At 42.4% G+C, this 18,580-nt stretch overlaps 2 non-coding genes across 2 annotated transcripts; both read right to left on the bottom strand.

Moving 5' to 3' along the window:
* Positions 1-13,799: 13,799 nt before the first annotated feature.
* On the bottom strand, positions 13,800-13,905 carry LOC136509774 (small nucleolar RNA R71). Its single transcript, XR_010772514.1, has one exon. It is a non-coding gene; the product is annotated as a small nucleolar RNA R71 (small nucleolar RNA).
* A 1,924-nt stretch (positions 13,906-15,829) lies between these two features.
* Positions 15,830-15,938, bottom strand: LOC136509699 (small nucleolar RNA R71). Its single transcript, XR_010772447.1, has one exon. It is a non-coding gene; the product is annotated as a small nucleolar RNA R71 (small nucleolar RNA).
* Positions 15,939-18,580: the final 2,642 nt, after the last annotated feature.

The raw sequence follows: 18,580 nt of genomic DNA, 5'->3' as shown, positions 1-18,580 counted from the left end.
TGCTACATCATACAAGTGCTATAATTCAAGTTGTTGGTGATTCATTGGATATATTTGATGGCTTGCAAATGATTGAGTTGAAGCTTGCAAGTTGGATGATCATGAGTTAACCAAGGTATATCTCTTGTTGATCATTTCATTTGGGTGCATATGAGTTGATTGAATTGGACAAATATGCAATGTTGCTTGCTATAAGATGTTTGAATGGATAATTGATTAGTAGTCAAGTTTGGATTAATTTGTATTGGATAAGTTCATAAGATGACATTTAGTAAGTGGATTGAATGGATTTATGTCTTGTGAAAGTATTCAAACGAGTTAATTTCAAGTTTGATTCATATTTGATGAAGTATAGCTCAAGTGATTGAAATATGTCCTATATTGAAAATCTAAGTGAGCTGTGATCTTAGCCATGTTTGAGTAATCAAAACTTATTGAATTGGCATAAAAATTGATGTACATGCTCTAGACTTATGGTATAAGATGCTATAAAATTTTCATGAGAATTGGATAAGAAATACTTCAGTTTTGGAGTGGATCTTGTCAGCTATAGTGCAGCAGTTTTCAGTATGTAGCAGTGGTTAAAGAATTGAAATCTGGTAGCAATCTAGAAGTCAAATGAATCTCAAATTTTTACAGCTACTAGATAACTTAGTAACGCATACCTCCACCAAATTTCGTGGTATTTGGGTTTGTACTTTGGGAAATATACATATTTTTTTGAAGGGTACAGAATCTGTCAAAAAAGTGACAAATGTTGGATTGATCTAGAGTCACTTTGATTGAAAGGTCCTCAAGTTGGAAACATGTTTACAAGTGTTTGAGGTACCTAAGTTTGGTTTTGAGATGATCTAAAAGCATGACAAGATATGAGTACAAGGCCATTTGATTGTGGAGTGTACTTTGCACTCTTTTGGTACTCAAGATGAAGATCAAGATCAAACTCTAGTTGAAGATGAAGTTTAAGTTCTAGATATGATTGGAGATCATTTGGTAGAAATAAAAGGACTTAAACAAGTAGAAAGAAAAGGACTTAAAGAAGGATTCAAGGTTACTTATCAAGTTAAGTCCATCACTTGAATCAATCAATCATGCTATTTCAAGTGAGTGTCAAGAATGGTTCTTGGAGAGAGGTCACTTCTCCCTAGTGTAGGGGCTTGCCGCCTATGCGTAGGTGAACCAAGTGTGGTACTTGGAAGGCTAACATGAAAGTGGTGATCCGAGGAATATTTGAGATGCTTAGTTGAAGCAATCAAAAGGGTTGATCAAGAAAAGCAAGCAACATAAAAAAGAGAGCTAGTCATGATATTTGAAGTAGTATTATCAAATTGATGCTCTCACACAAGTAAAGATAAAAAGAAGAAGCAAGCCAACTACAACAAGAAAGTGCACTTGATCATAAGTGGTATTCATTTCATATGGGTGAAGAATGAAATTTAAAATAGTATCTATTAGTCTTCACCAACCTTATAATTGGACTTCACATTGCTATTGGAGTAATAAATTAGAATCTATGTGACTATCCTCTACTTCAACATAGCAAAGGTATCATTGTAATGTGCATGATCATTTCATCCCTTACTAGTATGCAGTTAGTGCATATAGTACATGCTTCATAGGATCCTGCATAACAAATAAAATGTTTAAATTCATAGCCTACCACTATTATTTGAATGATAACTTGATCTAAGTGATTAGTACATGAATTTGTTCATGAGCTAGTGAACCCAAGTACTTGACTCAATTTGGATTGCTAACAAGTGACAAGTACAACATTGGCAAGATAACCCTTGCAAGAGGTGTGAAGAAGCTTAACATTGGTTCAAACCGGACTTGGAAGCTTAGGCAAATCAATTTAGTTCAAGTCAATTATAGAAGCTCATGATAGTGATAAGAGTATAAGCATAAGACAACAATGCAAATGGATATCTAATTTGTTTGTTACAAGTGGTATCTAGACTCAAGTATTTCATCAAGAATTCATAAGTGATGTCTAGATCAACTCACAAGTGATATCCTATAAGTGGTACTCATAAAGATAACAAAGGTGCAAGAAATGGTTTTTATTGAAAAATCCAACAAGTGGTTCCATACTAGAAGATTCTTTCAAGTGAAATCATATCTACACATGGTATCAATCATGCAAGACGATGGTTCTACAAGTGATCCTCAACTTTAAGTGATCATCAAATGAAGAATGCATCCCTCACCTACAAGAGCTCAAGTGTATCAAATGGATGACCCATGCTATCACATAAGGGGAGGTGTCCCACAAATTGATCTCAAGATTAAAAAATCTTATGTGTGGTATCTCAAGAAGCCCTACACAAGATACAAGTGGTATTTACAAATGGTGTCATTCCAACAATCAAGTGCTATCCATCAAAAATGCAAGATTCAAGCCTCAACCATCTACCCCAAATGCATACCTTTGCATCAATGAGAAGCACACCTTTTATGAAAATTGATGACAAAGGGGGAGAGATTGTACAAAGATATGAAAGCTTTGAGATTGAGATTGTACAAGGAGGAGAGATAAGATATAAAAGCTCAAAGAAGTAGAGGTTGAACATGGACATGGACAAAGAGGGAGCAACATTGAAGAAAAGAGATGGATCAAAATTCTTGGACAAGAGAAGCACACAAGTAGGGGGAGCAAGCTCATGAACTTTGATTGATTGCATTTGATATGTGCATATTCATGTGCTTGCTTGCATTGCATAAGCTTTCAAATTCAATATGCATGCTTGTGTGGTGTATGCTAGTTGTAGAACTTGAATGATGATTTGATAACTAGCATGCATAGGATGATAGCTAGACACTTGGTATGCTTTTCAAGTAATGCTAGTACGTTGTTTTTAATGTTAATCTCACAAGGTATCTAGTGCTTTTATTTCCAAGTGATATCTAGCTAACTATGGTGCTAAGGATGAACTTAAAGGTACAACTCCGATTGGTACATGCTTCAAAGGTTTATTCTATACACCTTAGCATCATTTAGTAGTAATTACTCTCCTACAATTTCAATCTATGCATATATGCAAGCTTAAAAACAAACACTCTAGCACATATGTAGGGGGAGCTAATACTACCATCTCGGGTTTGTGGTACTTGTCCAAAATCATTTTCACATGGTAAAATTGCTTGGGCAAGCAATATGAATCCAAAAGAGCTTAATTTCTATATCTTTGTAGAGTTGTCTACAATTACCAAAAATGGGGAGTTTGAAAGGTTCTTGTGTGGTTTTGATAATTGAGTGACAACCTAGGTGGACTAATTGTGTTTATGTGAGATACACAGATGATTAGTGCACATGTACATATGTGTGAGCAACATATGCCATGAAGGTGAAAATGGCTTGGAGATGTTGCAAAGCCCACACATGTGATGATGAAGGAGCTCATTACAAATGAGATATGACATTGAGTCATGTGATCAAGGTGGAGAAGATCAAGACAAGACTTGGCTTGATGGACCAGTTGCAAGCGTGAAGGGCAAGTCGAAGGCTTTGGAGCGATGGACCGTGTGGCGGTGAAGCTTGAGCAAGACTTGGCGCCGATAGACGAAGGCAACGGTGAAAAGCAAGTGAAGTCAAGATCGATGAACCAATATGATCACATGATGATATGAAGTGGATCATATCATTATTAATCATGTTGGTGCATGTGTTGCATCAACATTGGAGGAGGTGGAATGGAATGCGCAAGGCAAAGGTATAACCTAGGGTATTTCATTTCACCGGTCATAGATGTGTAGAGAAGTTGATGACCGGATTTAGGATAGATGGCCGTACTATCAAGAGGGGCAAACTTGTTTGCATCTCGGTCATCTAGTGCCACTTGAGTGATCTAACTTTGTATCGTCGCTGGGATTGAGTGGCGTGGCAAGTTGAGTGGCTAATCCTTTGGAAAATGATTGTGAAAATGCTAACACACATACACATGGTGGTGTACACTTGGTGGTGTTGGTACATTTGCAAAGGAGATGAAGTTAGAGTTGATATGGATCAACTCAGTGATGAAACGGAGGTGAGAAAGGTCCCATAGAGTGGACCGAACTCTGGTCACGCAGTGACCGGACGCTGGGTTCCAGCGTCTGGTCAGTAGTGGCAGTCAGTGAGCTAGGCGTCGGTCATCGACCGGACGCTGGCACTAGGAAGTGACCGGACGCTGGCCGTATGCGTCCGGTCGGGGTGACGTGTGGTGACGCTGGCAGAGCAGAGAAACTAGAAGTGACCGGACACTGGCGCTAGCGTCTGATCGTGATCGACCAGGATGCGTCCGGTCATGTCTGGTACCTTACTAGAAACGACCAGAACATTAGGGTTGCTACATCTGGTCAGTTCAAGCTGCTGCGTCTGGTCGACAGATGATCATTGAGATCGGGCGATCAGCGTTTGAAGAAGGGGACACGTGGCGTGCATCACACGACCGGACTATGGGGTCCAGCATCCGGTCGATCGGACCGGAGCGTCCAGTCATCTCGAGTTTTGCCCAGTGAAGGGGTAACGGCTAGTTTAGCCCATGAGGCTATAAATAGAAGGTGGCCTCAGCCATGGCTGGTGCTGAGCACCTCGGGGGACTTTGTGTCCATGCTTGTGAGTGCTTGGGAGCCCTCCATCTCACATAGACTTGATAGTGATCATTCGATTGTGTGAGAGAGCGATTCTAGTGCGATTGCATCATGAGGTTGTATTGAGTGGCACTAGGTGATTGAGTTGCAAGCCGGTGGTGCTTGTTACTCTTGGAGGTTGCCACCTCCTAGACGGCTTGGTGGTGGTCTCCGTCGAAGCCCGCAAGAAGCTTGTGCGGTGCTCCAGAGAAGAGCTTTGTGAGGGGCATTGTGCTCGCCCCGCGGGAGCCACAAAGAGCAACTCTAGTTGAGCGTGTCATTGAGCTACCCTCACTTTTGGGGTAGGTTCTTGCGGTGCCCAACATGCGGGCTTGGCGGGTGATGCCAATTAGCCATCCGAACCACCAAGTGAGTGGTCGACACAACGGGGACTAGCGTGTTGGCAAACACGTGAACCTCGGGAGAAAAAATCATCATGTCAACCCTTGTTCTTCCTGTTGGTTTGCATCCTCGTTACACAAGCTTGTAATTACTTTTGCATACATTGTGCTTGTATAGTTGCTCTTCTAATTGGTTAGCTTGTGTAGCTTACTAGTTACCTTCTTGCTTGTGTAGCATAGAAGTAGCTCCCTTGTGTGGCTAATTTTGTTTGTGTGACCTTGTTAGTCACATTGCTTAGTTTATGTAGCTAAGTAATTGCGCTCTCTAATTTGGCATTGGTTGCCTTGTTATTGAGCATTGTTAGTAAGCATTAGGTGGCTTTGTGCTTTTGCTTACTAGCATGTGTAGGAGCTCTCTTGTTGCTTAAAGTACTAGTGGCATAGGTTTGTATGACGTTGCTTCTAGAATTGGTTAGGTGAGCTCTAGCTAGCCCGGCACCTTTGTTGCTTAATTAGTATCTTTGGAAGGTGCTAGAGAACTATAGATAGAGGGGTGTAGTCTTAGCTAGACCGATATTTTTAATTTCACACTTGTTTCGGTTAGCCGATGCGATTAATTTTAGAAAGGACTATTCACTCCCCTCTAGTCCACCATCTCGACCCTACAAGGTGTCCTTGCCGCCGTCGCCGACGGCGTCGGCTCCGCCCCTCCACCACCGTTGCCACCGTCCAGATCGATCAGAGTAGAGCCGCTACCGACATCGATACCCAACAATGCAGTAGCGTCGTCATGGATGTCGTCGTCGTCCTCTGGAAGCAGCCCTACCATGATCAGGTCATCAGTTGCCTATGAGTGGATAGACAACATCATCATCATCTGCCATGGCGACCTTGACCGCGGACTGACTTATCTCTAGCACCGTTCCTCAATGGTGCACGCGGCCGCCAGTGCCCGGTCTATGCCACAGGAAGAGGATGCCGAGGCATCAGGCAACCGACCTGCATGAAGGAGAAAAATAGAGTCTGAGAGATAGAGCCATAGTGGTATAGATCTAGAGTCAGTGGAAGACATAGAAGAGACACAAGAAGTGGAGAAGACATTAGACAGATCTAGGGTTAGGGTTAGGGTTAGCAGAGTACCTATGCAATCGGAGCCCGGTGTCGGGGATGATGAGGGCCACCCAAAGGCGAGAGACCGATTAGAAACGATGGCAAACGGCGGAGGAGGGAAGGACGAGAACACGGTCATGAACTCACATAGTTCACCGAGAGCGAGAGAAGAGAGAAGGAGAAGGGAGGAGAGAGGGAGAAGGGAGGAGAGGCGAATCGAGGTCATCGGAGTCAGAGACGACGGATGAGATCAGTAGATCACGAGAGAGAGCTCAGATTCACCAGATCGTGGATGCGAGCCAGCAAGCGAGTGGGGATTAGGGTTAGGGTTGGCAGCGGACTGCGGACTAGGCCACCAGTGAGGCTAAGGCAACTGGGCTAGCAAGGCTCGGTTGCGCGCTTGTGCCGTGGTGAGAGAGTGGGGAACTGGGATTAGGGTTAGGGTTTGGAGCAGACGAGGAGGTGAAGGCGAGGCGACTGCTGACTACGGTCTGCGGAGAGGAGAGTGGAGACTAGAGACTAGAGGGTTAGGGTTGGGAGCGGGGGCCGAGGGGAGCCGCTTATATGTGGCCATGCGGGGGCGTGGCGGCGCGGGGGGGGGGGTGGCTGGGGCGCTGGCAGGTCGGGCCGTCACTAGGCCGGCTTCTTTGTAGCAGGCCCTACCATGCCAGCCCATGTGCCTGGGGTTAGGCCTAGGCATGGCCTGCTACTCCGGGCCGGGCCAGCCCAGGCCCTCTTGCCTCCATGCCAGGCTGTGCTTGGGCCAGGCCAAAAAACCGGGCCTTGGGCCAGGCCGATGGGCTCAGGCTGCATGGCTTTCTATGCCGATGGATGGGCACTTCCGCACTTGGGCAGTTGGGCCTGGGTTGCGGTCGCCTTTGCGCTTCCTGGTCTTCTTCTAACACTATCTCCAACAGAGTCGACCCAAACACATGACCTATTTCACCGTTTGGGTCACGTATAGTGAAAGACAAAGGCAACCAAAATCGATGAACTCCAATAGCTAACGCAAAAACAGAGCTTGCGAAGCACGCCATCGGGGATGGAGCAGTGGATGACCTGGCGCCGCTGAGGCCGCACCCTCAACCACGCCCACCGGGGCCGAGGCTGCGCCCGTGCGAAGGGGTCGCGCCCTCTACCGTCGGGATCGGGCCACGCCTGCACCCGCCCGCAACCGCGCTCGGCAGAGCTCGGGGCGATGTCGCGAAGCCGCGTGAAGGGGCTACATGCGCGACCACCGGATCTGGGTTTGGGGCAGCGCTCGTGCACACCAGAGTCGGAGGGGAAGAAGCGCCACCAGAGGAAGCCACTGGATTGGATCTCACGCCAGCGGCCGGACATGGAGCTAAGAAAGAAGCGCCGCCAGCCATGGAGGAGCGGAGCTTGTGCTCGTGGCAGCCCTATTTCTCACGCGCACGGAGATGGAGGTGCGCGAGGCGACGCAGTTTTGGGTGCCCTCTCACTGTGGACGCAAAATAGGTAATCCATATGCGTAGTCCGTTGGAGGATGGTTTTTCACTGTGAACGATGCATTTTAGTATGGGTCACGTAATGTATCGTCCGTTGGAGACAGTCTAACTCAGCAGTTTCTGCTAAAAAAACTAACTCAACAGCTCGACATAGGTTTTCTTTATTTCTACCTTCTCCCTAAATAAAAAAGAAAAAAATGTCTTGTCGGTGTTTCGAGTAAACATAAATTTCTAATATTGCGCGTCTGGCTCGAATGGTGTGCTAAGAGGACACGAGCTTTTATACTGTTTCAGGCAGAATATCCTTACGTCCAGTTCATTGCTGCTGCTCGTGTTACTAGCACTGAAAAGTTCATAGTAGGGGTTACAAACGGGCAAGAAAGGGACATGTCCCAAGTCTCTGGTAGAAAGAACGAGTGGGTGCCGAGAGCTCGGTCGCTGTTCGGCTGTGTGTTCGAGGTCCGATGCTAGCGATTTCGATGTGTTGCGATGCGATGGGGTTCGAGTTGTTTCGATGCCCTTTAGTGGGACACCCTGCTTTTCCTTTTATAGACCAAGGGAAAGCAGGGGTTACGGTGGGTGAAGAAGGGAGATCGAGAGGGCCCGAAAGTCCTTCAGGGTCACCGGGCCTTTCTTTTCCTCTGCTGCGGGTCTCGTTGACACGGTAGGTGGTGACAGAGACAGCTCCACGCCAGGCGCCTGTCCGCCGATGATGCCATGCCCTGGTGTTGTCAGCGGGTCGTGACGTCATATTCTGCCCTAGTGGGCGGCGTGGCGAACCAGCGTGCTGATCGGCGGCCGTACAGGGAGTAGGAAGCATAGTGACCACACGTCTGTCACTGTGGGCGATGTGAGTTCTCTAGAATGACATGTCACGGGGACGGGTCGTATTGAGACGTGACCGCTCCCTGCACGATGCCAGAAGTTTGACCTTGGGTTGTACTTTCTAGCATGTAATGGTTGGTGGTGGCGTGAGCTTCCGTTATGAGCCGTGCCCAAGGGGCCCGCCCTCAGAGGTCAGGCGAGGCGGAGCCCGCGGCCTTGGCGTCGGTCAGGAGCTGCAGTCGCACCCTTGACTGCCTGGATGGATTAACGTATAACGACTATTAGCCCCTTCTCTTCGGGTACCTTGGTATTGGTCTCCGACATGTCTTGAGTCAAATAATTTCAAATTTAAACAAATATAAAATATAAAAACACTAATATTTATGACATGGAATAAATATTATTTGATTGATAATATAATATATTTTTATAATACACCTATTAAAGATATAAATGTTGATACTATTTTATTTTTAATAAACCTAGTCAAATGAAGATAGTTTGACTTTTTGGAGGCCAGATTTTCATTTTTCTTGGGACAGAGTTGCCGTTACATCACTCATATGATGGCTTGGTCTTCTGAGCGCGTTCACGTTGCGGTACTCATGTCAGCATGTGACTTGCTTTTTAGCTTTCTTGAACTCACAGAGAGTGCATACAATATCCACCTATTTAGATGAGTCAATTTTGTATACGAGGTTAATCCTATATGTACTAGCATTTATTATAAACTTATAATTTATTTTATTTAAGGTTGGGATAAACCCAATTAAATTTAACAAAAAGAGCTAGCTTATTATCATGTCAACAGAACCGCACACCGCGGAACAAAATGTACCTACCATTGCAATGCAAACGTATGTTTCAGTGTTTCCTAGTTTCTTAAAAAAAATAAAAAGGTTAATTTTAGTTTTATTCTAAGTCAATTTCCTTTCTAAATTTGGCCAGATTTATAAAAAAATAAATCAACAACAATAAGTTCAAATAAATGTACTATCAAAATTAAGAACATATCTCATGGAGAATTTTATAAGACTAATTTGATGCTATATATGTTGATTCATTTTTCTATAAAATTAGTCCGAGATAAAGAAGTTTGACTTTACACAAAGATTAAGTGAAATATAACTTGGAAAGGAATGAGCACTTCCGATTTTGCCATCGTACTTTTAGAAAACTAGAAATATATCCTACATGCTGCTATGTATATCACAGATGATTTGAATTGAAATCAGACTGCTTCTATTTACTTCTATGAAAGTATAAACTATCGTAAGTGAATACTAGTGGATAGTGTGGCATGTAGATGTGAATAACTAAGTGTATGTTAATGGATGCTATGGTTCGCTAATGTCAATAGCTGAAGATATAACTATTATAATTGCATATGCTAGTAGGTTTCCGATGTGGATAGCATGTACGGAGAGAGAGGCGTGCTAGTGGGATTTATAAATGTAAGATATATAAATATAGATATAGACACAAATTAAGGCCACTAAAATCACCTGACTAGATGATATGATCATTAACTCTTATGATTTGTGGAGGCTAGAGACCAAGTGAAGGTGTAGACAGTAGAGACGACCTCCAAGCCATCCAAGAGCATTAGTTGTTCATCCAAGTGATATTAGCACTTTGTGAGAGGGATTAAGAGTCATATCACTACTAGAAATATCCACTTCTATGACAAATAGCTTTCATCACAGAAGGTGCCAAATTCGTTATAATTTCAATTTTGTGACGAATTTATGACGAAAAATGGTTCGTCATAGAAGTCGTGTCATTCTTATTATTCTATGACGATTTTAGAAATTCGTCATAGATGTGGCTTGATCTGCGACGGAAATAGAACATCATAGAATTGCTCTAGCATGCCTGGCAGGGGGGCAACCACGCTGGCGGGTGCTTCCATTGGAGATGTTTTCCACATGTACCTACTATAGCCCTGTTGCATTGGAGATGGTTCAGGTACTGTGTCACCTTCTTATTGCACAACGTGGCCATCTCTGGTTCTTGCACGTTTTCAGGTTCTTACTGGACCACAGTGTCGGGACCCTATTGTTCCACATGTCTATTTTCTATTGGCACACTATGTCGTGTTGCCGTTGGTTCACGTGTCACTTCTTCATTGGACCATGTGACATATTTTTATTGGTCCACATGGCATGACCAATATACCCTACATGTCTTTCTTTTACTCGACCACGTGTCTCGATGTTGTACGTTCCGTGTGTCAGTATTTTTATTGGGCTATGTGTCATGCCCTAAGCTACCCACATGTCTTTTTCTGATTCGACCACGTGGTTGGACGGATTTGTACCATGTATTTTGTTTGTATTGGCCCACATGCCCTGTCCAAGCTCTTATACGTGTCATTCACTGGTTCATCCACGTGTTAGATTCTTATTTAACAACGTGCATGTGTCGGATCTACCATGTGCACACCAATCATTATTACATTAGAAAAAATGATTTTAGATCTACACTGTTGCACAAAATGACTACATGCATAATTATATTGAACCTAAAGCAAATAATAGCAGTTCAGCTCAGCAGCAAACCACTGACAGGGTTCACATATCAAGCCACCAAAATTTCACATCAAAACAACAAACAAACTACATGTTCACTGCATCAACTAGACTGAGAGTTACCAGCGCTTAAGAGCATGATATGCTCACGGAGCTTATTGTACTCCTTCTATTGCTTTTTCTTGAACTCCTCAAACTCCCTATCAGTGTTTTCTGCCTTCCTCTTCAGTTGATCCACTTGTTCGGCGAGGATAGCTGAACTTTCTTGATGAGCAGTAAGCCGTTCCCGAAGTCTAGAGCAGCTTGTCCTGCATACCAGTATTCTTCAAAGAAAAGGTGTTGCAGGCTGGTCCTAGGAGAGGACATTGGAAACAACATTAGCAACAGGTTCTGCTAGTATAGTTTCCATAGCTTCCTACAAAAACCAAGGAGTAAACATTAGGAAGAGGACTTAAATTGCAGAACCAAGAGATTATTTTATTACAAGTAATGCATAGGTCTTCCTCAGCCTACTGTCGATAGAGATTCATATGCACAATGCATAGGTAACATATTAACTGTTATTTTATTACAAGTAATGCATAGGTCTTCCTCAGCCTACTGCGGATAGAGATTCATAAGCACAATGCATATGTAACATATTAAATGTTGTAATATGTTGATGGTAGCTAACAACCATTATAAACCATCAAAGAAATATGAATAAGGGCACAATTGTGATCACCAACGAAGGTCTAGGAATCTAAACTAACAAATTCTACGAGTTTTGGTGAATCTGTATTTTCTACCAGATATATCTAGAAAACCGTCAAGGTGGACCTACATGTCAGAATTAATCACGCTTATTCGCCGCGAAACAGACACTAGAAGGCTCTAGAAGACACCAAAGGACACCACACCGAAGTGAGAGGCAAGATGCCTCTAGGCCAGCACCTGCAGGCTGCCCGACCCCCTAGGGCCACCCGTCAGCCCCTCACCGCAATGTTGGTTCTCCACCGCCTCCTAGGTTATATCTAGCCGTTCCATAAGTCAGTTTGATCCAAGGACTCACGTTGGATGCTCTGGCCTATATATACCAGCCCCTGCCACCTCCCATGAGGCATCAAGTCATTTTAGAAGACAAAAACCCTAATCATCCTTAGAGCTCCATCAATTCTAGGGCATAGCAAGTTAGGCTAGGTCTAGAGAGAGGCAAGCAGGCTTCGCTTGGATTTCCGATCTTATTAAGAGCGTGGTTTGGTATAATCTTTGTATCCCATCTCTTTTGTATCTCCATTATTTTATATGCTTGCTACAATTGTTATGACAATATTAGTATTCATCTTATTCATGTTCTTCATTATAATGTTCATCGTCTACCTTGATATACTTATTATATCTACTTATATACTTATTATATCTAGTTTATCATTATGTTTATGCATAAGTTTGTATAGCGCTCGCTCCAAAGTACACGGGGTGAGTGGTCGACAATGTGTAAGCGTAGTGCTTATACATTGGTTACCTATAGATACAACCTATATTCCAGGCCATGTGGTAGATCGCGGATGTGACACTCTCATTGAGTCCTTTATAGTCCACTCCCCAATATAGATAGCATGTAGGATGTGGTTACGAAGGAAGACAAGCTCTGTTCTTAATCTTCCTTAGTAATATCCCTTATGTGTAGATATAAAGATGATCTTAGCCATGATTACTAGGTGTAATTGCACTAATCAATGTAAGCTTTGACTTGTAATTAAGAATGACTTAGGAATTATTCCTCTAATATTCTACCTGACCATGCTAATGCCATAGAAAGGAGTACTCTGAGTGATTTACCATTATTAATGATCAATACTTATCATATATATATATATCTTATCTTTTGACTTACACCTGTTATGAGTAGAATGATGGTTATGATTTACTTCTACATCAATAGTATAAGCTATCAATACATATTCATGCTAGACATTCCCTGTGGTGAAATATAAATAATGATACCTGGAATACTGTTGGGTGAAGTACTACAATGGTATACTATATGTGCGTTTGCAGATTACTTTTCATTCATATATCTTTATATTCCTTCTAGTCACATAAAATGATAAAGAACTACTTAGTATCATTCTAGTAGTGATACTAGGCAGTACCAACAAGCATCTCTGGCACCATCACTAGGGATGACAACCTAGTAAAGTAATGTTTGGAGATATAGGTAATTAATAGGTGGCTACTAAAACAAGTGACAAGTTAATAAATACCAACAAGCATTTTTGGCGCCGTTGCTGGGGAAGGTAGCTAACAAAGGAAGTATTGATAAACTTATATTATTTGATGTGATTGAATTAACCATTGACCTCTGCTCAAATAGGCTTACCCTTTTTTTGTCTACTTGTGTATCTTATGCAGGGTAATGTATGACCAGTTTTGACCTTCCAACAAACTACGTTGACAATCTAGAAGTACTACTCAAGAGAACTAAGGCTAAACTCAAGAAAGTTTCAGCTTTAGAATCGGAAGACAACCGGATAAGGCGGAGCTTAACACCAGAATTTGAAGCCATGGCTAACAAGACTCTTCGAGAATTCTCTGCTCCAACCACCACCAACATTCATACTAGACCTAATATCATGTTGGAGACAATGGATTCGAGGTCAAGCCAGCTCTCATCAACATGGTACAAGCTAGCTAGTTTTGTGGGAAGACACATGAAGATGCGAGTGCACATCTCCAACACTTCCTGGAGATCTACAACACTTTCACCATTAAAGGAGTAACCAATGATGCCATACTACTTTGCCTCTTCCCATTCTCACTCTTGGGGAAGGCAAAGCAGTGGTTCTACGCTAATAAATACAGAAATACTACATGGAATAACTGCTCCACTGCCTTCCTAGCCAAGTTTTTTCCCATAGGCAAGATCAATGCTCTGCATGGGAGAATTTCAAGTTTTCAACAGCAATATGACGAATCTATCCCTGAGGCATGGGAACGTTTTCAAGATTATATATCAAAATGTCCTCATCATGGGAAGGAGAATTGTCTACTCATGCAAACGTTCTATCACGGGTTGACTAACAGTACCTGTGAGACTATGGATGCTGCTGCTGGAGGTGCATTCCTATCACTCACACTCCCAGCCACGACAACTCTCGTGGAGAAGATGGCCTCCAAACAAGGTTGAATAAAGAACGTGTTCAGACCCACAAGAGAGGTGGAGGTATGCATCAACTCAAGGAAGTAGACATGTTGTCTGCTAAGATGGACCTGCTAATGAAGGAGCTCAAAGACTGAGCTAATGAGAAACAAGAAGTCATGAACATTCATAATTCCCGCATGACATGTGAAGAGTGTGGAAAAACTAGGCATTTAGGGAACAACTGCCCTAAAATTCATGAGGATGTGAACTTTATCAACAACTACTACTTTCGTCCTCAACAGAACCAAGGATGGAACCAGCAACAAAGGTTGAACTACCAAGGTAATTACTAAGGTAACCCTCAAGGTAATAATTATAACAATTTCAATCAACCATCCTATTGATAGTAGTTAACAACCAATTTAAACCATAAATTAAACATGTGTAAGGGCATAAATATAATCACCAATAAAGGTTTTAGGGGTTTAAACTAATAAATTCCATGAGTTTTGGTGAATCTGTGATTTTTGCAGGGTTTATCCAGAAAACCATCAAGGTGGACCTACATGTCAGAATTAATTGCGCCTATCCACCTCAAAACGGACACCAGAAGACTCTACAAGGCTCGAGAGGACTCCACACCGAAGTAGAGGGTGAGACGCTAGCCCCACCTGTAAGCCGCCCGGGCCTAGGCCCACCTATCAGCCTACTTGTTGCAATGTCAGTTCTCCACCACCTCCTAGGTTGCATCTACGCCATTCCTTAAGTCGGTTTGATCCAAGGGCTCACATTGGACCCTCAGGGCTATATAATCTAGCCCTTCAATAGTATAAGTTATCAATACATATCTATGCTTGACCTTCCCAGTGGTAAAAATATAAACAACGATACCTAGAATACTTTCAGTTAAAATGCTATAATGGTATATTATCTGTGCGCTTGCGGATACTTTGTATTCATAGATTTATATATATTCTCTCTAGTCACTTGCATTAATAAGAACTGCTTAGTGTTATTCTAGTAATGCTATGTAGTACCAACACATATCTCTAGCATCATCACTAGGGATGACAACCTAGTAAAGCTAGGATGTACAGGTTATCAAAGGTGGCTAAGTACTTAAAACAAAGTGACATGTTAATAAACACCAACAAGCATTTTTGGCGCTGTTGCCTGAGGAAGGTAACTAGCAAAGGAAGTATTGATAAACTTATACTTATTGATGGGATCGAGATAACCATTGACCTTTGCTCAAACAGTCTTACCCGTGTTTTGTCTACTTGTGTATCTTATGCAGGGTAATGTATGACTGAATTTTGACCTTCGGACAAACTACGTTGAAGATCCAGAAGCATTAATCAGGAAGACTAGAGCTAAGCTCAAGAAAGTCTCTACGTTAAAGTCGGAAGATAACCCTATAACGGCAAAGCTTAACACTAGAATTTGAAGCCATGGCTAACAAGACTCTCTGTGAATTCTCTGCTCCAACTACGGCTAACATCCGTACTGGACCGACAGTCAATGTTCGGAGATAATGGATTCGAGCTTAAGCCAGCTCTCATCAATATGGTGCAAGCAAACCAGTTTTGTGGAAAGGCACATGAAGATGCGAGTGCACATCTCCAACACTTCCTAGAGATCTGCAGCACCTTCACCATCAAAGGAGTAACCTAGGATGCCATACTACTTCGCCTTTTCCCATTCTCACTCTTGGGAAAGGCAAAGCAATGGTTCTACACCAATAAATATAGAAACACTACATGGGATAACTGCTCCATTGCCTTTCTAGCAAAGTTGTTTTCCCACAGGCAAGACCAAAGGCTCTGCGTGGGAGAATCTCAAGCTTTCAGCAACAACATGATGAATCTGTCCCTAAGGCATGGGAATGCTTTCAAGATTATATTGCGGAATGTCCTCATCATGGGATGGAGAATTGGCTACTCATGCAGACTTTCTATCATGGGTTGACCAATAGTACCCATGAGACTATGGATGCTGCTGCTGGAGGTGCATTCTTATCACTTACACTTCCAACTACTGACCACTCTTGTGGAGAAGATGGCCTCCAACCAAGGCTAGAATGAAGAACGTGCTCAAACCCACAAAAGAGGTGGAGGTATACATCAACTCAAGGAAGTAGACATGATGTCTGCCAAGATGGACCTGCTGATGAAGAAGCTTGAAGATCAAGCCAATAAGAAGCAAGAAGTCATGCACATTCATGATTCTCGCATGACATGTGAAGTGTGTGCAAGCACTAGGCATTCAGAGAATAACTGTCCTGAGACCCATGAGGATGTGAATTTTGTTAACAACAACAATTACTCTCGTCCTCAAGCAGAATCAAGGATGGAACCAGCAACAAAGGCCGAACTACCAAGGTAATTATCAAAGTAACTATCAAGGTAATAATTTTAATAATTTCAATCAACCACCCTTGAGAGAATTAAGTGCTGGTCAATCCAAAATTATGGAGGGATTATATAGAAAGGTAGCTTTCAATGATAAAATTCTAGAGAACATAAATAATATAATGGATAGCTTTACTTCTGCCATTAAGAACTAGCAAAGCTTTAATAAAATGATAGAATCACAAATAGCTCAGCTGGCGGCTGTTGTTCCTCCGTCTGATAAAGGTAAGATTCTGGGGCAACCGGAAGATCTAGAAACTACAATCCTGTTGATATTCATAATACAGCTCACTACTACACGGAGCCATCGATGAGAAGGTGGATAGATTATACCTTGCCTAAGAAGAAAAGCGATCCAGGAAGACCTGTCATCTCCATCGCCATTGGACCTCACATTTTTTAAGAAGCTATCTGTGACTTCAGAGCAAGTGTCAACATCATGCCTAAGGTAATCTATGATTGAATTAATGGAGATGCTTTGTTGTGCACAAATATGCATTTGCAACTTATAGATCAGTCACTCTGTTACCCCAAGGGAATTCTTGAAGATGCCATTATTCGAGTGTGACAATCATATGTTCCCGTAGACTTTTGTGGTTTTGGAAATAGGTGGAGATGTAAGGGCACCCATTATTTTGGGCTGACCTTTCCTAAGTGCCACTAAAGCCATCATCTACGCAGACAGTGCTAAGATCTGCTTTACAATCAAGGATAGAAAGGAGAAGTTTTCTTTCAAGAATCGTATCTTGTAATCTTCCGGACATCCACAAATGCCATATTTGCCCAAAGTGATAACAGTGACCAAAAAGAAGAACCAAAAAAGGAAGAACAAAACTAGTCAGCCACAAGAAGAATTGGTCAACATGATCAACACACTCCGATCTGAGTATGACCACCTCCTCGTTTCACCATTCCTTGCTAAGAAGGATGATCCAGGCATACCAACGATCGAGTGTACCATTGGGCAAAGAATATTCTACAAGACCTTCTACGACATTGGATCGGGCATCAATATAATGTCCAAGGTAACGTATGAATATTTATTCGGTAATGAACTTTTGTTCCCTACATATATGTAGTTACAGATGGTAGACCAATCAATCCAATTCCCTAAGGGAATAGCGAGGGACATTATGGTAAGAATACATGATCACTATGCCCCTACCAACTTCATAGTTCTAGACATGGGTGAAGAAGAAGATGATACACCCGTCATTCTTGGAAGACCGTTCCTCAACACCACCAACGCGATCATCTACATCGAATCTGGATAGGTCCACTTCCAATTCCCTAGAGAAAGGTACGCTGTTATTTTAATAGTTATACTACTTATGAATAGCCAAAGAAGATCCACTCCAGGAGAAGACGTCGATCAGCCCAAAACCAGAAGAATCAATCTCCAAAGAATGAATGGGAGGAAGATAAGGAACCTGAAGGAGTTATAAAACATGATCCTGCTCCACCAAAGTCAAGTTCATAGACCAAGCAGATATGGAGAGAGAAGGTAACATCATCGCCAGAGTCACATGAGGTGCAATCATCAAGGTCTCCATCCTCGGGACCAACTGATGCACCCAAGGAATGAACAAGATAGGAGTAAAGTCCTATTCGGAGGACTTAAAAATCCAAACCCTGGCCGTGAGGTAACATCGGTAGTTATCCATATTTACTTTTAGCATTGCATGAATTATTTTTCACTTTAACATATTTACTTTTCTGCATTAGCATTGCATTTAGAAAAGAAAAATAAAAAGTTCCATTACTGCATTATATCATTGCATCATAAAGCCTAAAGCCCCATGTGAATAAATCTATGGTGTGTAAACACCCACAAGAATATTCACTGTGGTGGCATAAAAATAAACATGCATACATACTTCTTTCTGCATTATATAAATAAGAAAATCTAAAAATATATTAATAGACATCCTGCTAGAACTTTGTCAATTAGGAAATCTGTCTAAACCTCCAAGGACAACAAATCTCTGAATGGCTGACCGCTAACCCCTTATCTTAATCCATGCCACAAGTTTTTGGTGTTCTTGTTAGAGTATTTTGTAGGATGATCAAGAGAAAAGCCATCCATCCAAAGTATATTTTCCCGAGCTGCTGCTACACCCGCTACATGAGGAAAACAACTTTTGGAAGGATGAGAGAG

The sequence above is a fragment of the Miscanthus floridulus genome, chromosome 15, assembly GCF_019320115.1.
Source record: "Miscanthus floridulus cultivar M001 chromosome 15, ASM1932011v1, whole genome shotgun sequence".
Classification (NCBI taxonomy): Eukaryota; Viridiplantae; Streptophyta; class Magnoliopsida; order Poales; family Poaceae; genus Miscanthus; species Miscanthus floridulus.
This window is presented reverse-complemented; position numbering and strand designations above follow the sequence as displayed.